This window comes from Nannobrachium achirus (genome assembly GCF_963921795.1).
Source record: "Nannobrachium achirus genome assembly, contig: SCAFFOLD_37, whole genome shotgun sequence".
Classification (NCBI taxonomy): Eukaryota; Metazoa; Chordata; class Actinopteri; order Myctophiformes; family Myctophidae; genus Nannobrachium; species Nannobrachium achirus.
In genome coordinates, this window is record NW_027664585.1 from 68,320 (window position 1) to 73,393 (window position 5,074).

Consider the following 5,074-nt stretch of genomic DNA (forward strand, 5'->3'; position numbering starts at 1 on the left):
ATTTAGTTGCCTCAGAATCAGCTTTTAAAGCTTTGGAACATGTGTCAAAACATTCTCTTAGAAAAACATATGGAGCTATCTGCTCTGCTGCTGGCTTCCTCCTCTCTTCTTCTGCAGCAGGCAGGGAAAAAATGTGCTCAGGAGCTCCCCCTGGTGGAGAGTTCGGCCATTGTTCATACTAGAAGCTGGGCGGCCCAGCGTCTAGTCGGCGACCTGGCCAACTCGGAACAATGTAAATAGGGAATGAATGCCCCGCCCTTTAATTCAAACCCCATTATACCTGTTTTCATAGGACCCGTTTTGACCATCTGTCTGCCTGTGTCCATTTATGCCCATATATGGAGATATCTGTATCTGTCAGTCTGTCTGTCGGCGTCCATTTTATGTCCATATATGGAGATCACTGCAGTTATAGTTCTGGGTCCATTTTATGCCCAGATATGGAGATATCTGTCTATCTGCGTCCATTTTATGCCCATATATGGAGTATCTGTCTGTGCCTCCAACTGTGTTGCAGACACAGTGCCGGTTCCCCCTTTAATGCAAACCTCATTATACCTGTTGTCATAGGACCCGTTTTGAACATCTGTTTGCCTGTGTCCATTTATGCCCATATATGGAGATATCTGTATCTGTCTGTCTGCGTCCATTTTATGCCCATATATGGAGATCTTTGACCATCTGTTTGCCTCTGTCCATTTATGTCCATATATGGAGATATCTATATCTGTCTGTCTGCAATCCATTTTATGCCCATATATGGGGGCATTCATTTTATGCCCATATATGGAGAACGCGCGTGCCCGTGGGACGAACGGTTCTCGAGATACGCGGATTACATACATACATACACACACACTCACAGAGACTTTTTGTTGACTCATGTGGCGTACGTGATGTCAGAGCCTTTTATGAAGTGATGTCACAATGAGTCAGAGCTTTCGCCGATTTCCTCCGGAACAGCCTGATGTCAACAATCAACCCCGCATAAGGAGATTCCGAACGTTTCGCGCCGGTTCGGGAAAACCGCGCGTCGGGTCGGGTCGAGACCCGGCATTGCACTCCGTGCCGCGGCGGGGAACGCGCGTGCCGAATCTGAAGCCGGTGGGACGAACGGTTCTCGAGATACGCGGATTACAGACAGACACACAGACAGACAGACAGACACGCAGAGACTTCTCGCATTTATAGATAGATAATAACATCATCCTTATTCGGTCTTATTCTGTCTTGTTTCTGTCTAATAAATTCTAATTACCTTGTTGTTGATTAGTTTTTACAGTACAATTCTGTGATAATGAGTGCTAATTTGTTTGTAATTAGAGCACATTATTTTGTAATGAAGCCTAATGTTAAATAAGAAGAGTTTGTTATGACCCTGATTTGTTACGTTTCATTCAAGGGTTAATAACACCATCCTTATTATGGCTTTATTCTGTCTTTGTTTCTGTCTAATAAAAATGATAAGTTCTAATTACCTTGTCGTTGATTAGTTTTTACAGTACAATTCTGTGATAATGAGTGCTAATTTGTTTGTAATTAGAGCACATTATTTTCTAATGAAGCCTAATGTTAAATAAGTAGACTTTGTTAGGACCCTGATTGGTCTTATAGGACTTATTAGAGTTTGTTGGGACCCTGATATGTTACGTTTCATTCAAGGGGTAATAAAACATCATCCTTATTGTGGCTTTATTCTGTCTTATTCTGTCTTTGTTCTTGTCTAATAAAACATTATAAGTTCTAATTACCAACACATTATTTCTTAATTATGGCTTTATTATGTCTTATTTTGTCTTATTAGTGTACTGTATAAAAGGGTGGGACCAGAAAGACTTGCATTGGGTTATTTAAAAGCCAGCGATTGTTATTCAAAGATCTCAATAATCTGTGAGAAGTCATCATTCCCCCTCTCTCTCTCTCTCTCTCTCTCTCTCTCTCTCTCTCTCTCTCTCTCTCTCTCTCTCTCTCCCTCTCTCTCTCTCTGTCTGTCAAACGAGCATAATAAAGCATCTGAAACACTTCTTTAGTAAACTATAGTAAATATTAACTGACCACCAATGACCCGTATGGACGGAGAACAGGTGAGGTTTTAATTAAATCACTTCATTTTTGAGAGGCAGAGAATCACTAGGCCATTTTTGGCTTAGATATTTCTGGACAACCGAAAATTCAACCAGCATACCTCTTACGGGTTCTGTGAGTCTATTTATTAATTTGCTGTATATCAGTAATGAGTTTTATTTTCTCAGGCCAATATCAAATGATTTCAAGCATAGCCTAATGGAGACATACGCACGCATGCAGGCATTATTCACGACATGTGCTGCCTTTTAAATTATTTTCACGCTCAGCACAAGCAGTTGTCATAATTATAGCCTAATATTATAAAACATATTAACTCTTATACCGCTTTGGACGTTCCTGTTCACCCCAATTCTCAAGAGACCTCTGCGCCAATACGGCGCTCGTTCGTTCGTTCGTTTACCTTGTTGAAGCTGATGAGGGGTCGCGCCGCCGTGTACTGTAAACACATTTCCGCGGTGATGGTGTAAAAAATCCATTATGCGTTAACATCAACGGAGACCAATTCACTTCCTTGTTGATTTCTCTGGCTGTGAGGCTCTGTGGCCAGTGACTGGTCTGAATGTACGGCAACACATAACAGGCAAATTCACATTCATTCTCGCATGACGCCGCCCTCTGCTGCCTGGCAGACCAAAGTGCACTATTGCACAATCAAAAAAAAAAAAAAAAAAAATGTCTATCTATCTACTATAACGTCGCAAAGGTAAGCCGCTTTTTGATGGCACCAGACCCAATGAATAAATAAATAATCTGGCAGTAGGAGAGTTAACCACCTCTTTAATCCCTATTTTATACTTATTAGGCTCTTTGAAAATAGCCGATCTGCAAGCAAGCTCACAAAGAAGCATCGAATCCACCTTTCTTGATGGCGCGCCAGCCTTGTGTGATTTTCGCTTGAGAAATGTAAATGTATTTATTGAGTCTATATAACGCATGGAGGAGATACACAGGACCCGATGTTGGTATAAGTCTATGACTTTTTATTGTGTGGGCAGCTATAGGAGGAGGCGACCAACATGAACCATACCTTTATTATACTGTATAGCTTTTTAATTGCCTTGGCTTGAACATAATCAATATTTGACAGACATGCCTAGCCTATGCATTTTATGATGATTTGGAATAATAGGCCTATAGGCTATTATTGCAATCAATCGATCGCAATGGAATGGAGAGGGAAATAGTGTGGGCACAGCGCATCGTAAAGGAAACCCGACAAGGCTATATATAGACCTATTTGTCTACTGTGTCTGCTTCGGTACACCCCTTGTACACTGTTGTATGATGCCGAAGTAGGACATTAATTTATAAAAGATACATAGTGAAATTGGAGAAGAAATGTCTGCCTTCATGTGAACACTTACTTCAAGTACTGTATTTTAATAGTATTTTTATGTCAGCATTTTGTGATCTGTGGTGAGTATATGTTCCTATTGGACCTGAAACCTTTTGCTCAGTAGGCTTTCACTCTAGACACCGAGCTATGACTGTCCCTCTGTATAACACAGTGATTCTCACAGATGTTCATGACAAAGACCCGTTAATTAATACCAATTTGGTTGCAAACCTCTATCTGACAAGATGTAGTGCGGTTTCGCCTCACAAGAAAGATTTGAATTTAAAAGAAAAAAGAAAGTGTTCTGTGAAGTAGAATACCTTTAATAGGTTTGTTCTAATCTGGCCGTGGTCGAGGCGGGGTTTGCTTGGGGCGTGTGGGCAATGCATGCAAAATCATACAGATATTCACTTAAGTAATGACTTAAAGATGAGAAGGTATTTATAAAGATGTCTTACTTTGCTTCAGTCATCAAATCTGTACACCATTTGGCATTTTAAGGCTGAAATTGTACCCAGGCTAGTGAAGCAAGTCTTATAAAAGTATCAAACATGTATCAAACAAAAAAATGTAACAGAACACAGGGAAATATTATATTTCTGTTAAGAAGTTTTGGGGCGAACCCCAGACCCCCATTGTGGAGTTCCGTGCACCTCCACAACCCAAAAAAGTGAGTCCCAAAATCAAGGCGAAAAACCTGGAAAAAAGTGAGTCCCATCAAGGCAAAACACCCGTAGAAAAGTGAGTCCCAAAAACACCCAAAAACGTGAGTCCCAAAATCAAGGCGAAACACCTGAAAAAAGTGAGGCCCATCAGAAACACCCGGAAGAAAAAAACTCCCCAAATCAAATAGCCAAGGAACTACAGTATAATGGCCGTGGCTGCATATCAGTGCCAGTGGGTCTTTGACACATGGTTTAGCCTACTTATTACACAAAAAGTGTGAAATGAGAAATGGTAAAAAAAAATATATATATATACTACTAAGGCTACTGGAACAGGAGACATGGTCAAATAACAGGAGATTTCTTCCAAAAACAGGAGGGTTGGCAGGTATGGTTATCAGTCATCAGCCGGTACTTATCGGCACTTATTGGATATAAAAAAATACAATAAAAATAAAAACAACATGAGTTTAGGCCTACTTGAATTGAAATAAAAGTGCAATATTTTCCTCACAGAATATAACTAAAATAAATAAATGGAAAAAATATATATATAACCCTAACCCTAATAATAATAATAATAATATTAAATAAACTATACAAAATTATGGATGCAGTGCTGGACTGCATTCCAGTACTGCTCGATGGCGGTACTGGCGTCGGAGCATCTGAAGCCTGTTGGAGAACATAATTAGTTCATTAATATTATAAATACATAGGTGAACACATTTTGGTGTGCACAATAAGTATACTGTAGTCCACTGTATTTCAACTTCACATGGTCACAGGGTTAGGGTTAGGGTTAGGGTTAGGGTTCCCCTATGCTCCCCTATGGATGCTCCTCAAATTATCAAGCTGAACTAAGGCCAAAGCCTCCACCTGCTCCATGCCCACAGACTTTTATTATTACATTTTTCTTAGTATGAATATCTCTCAAACCTCTCCTCCAAACGGCGCAACTTCAGCCGCTGGATGGGTGGGCGAT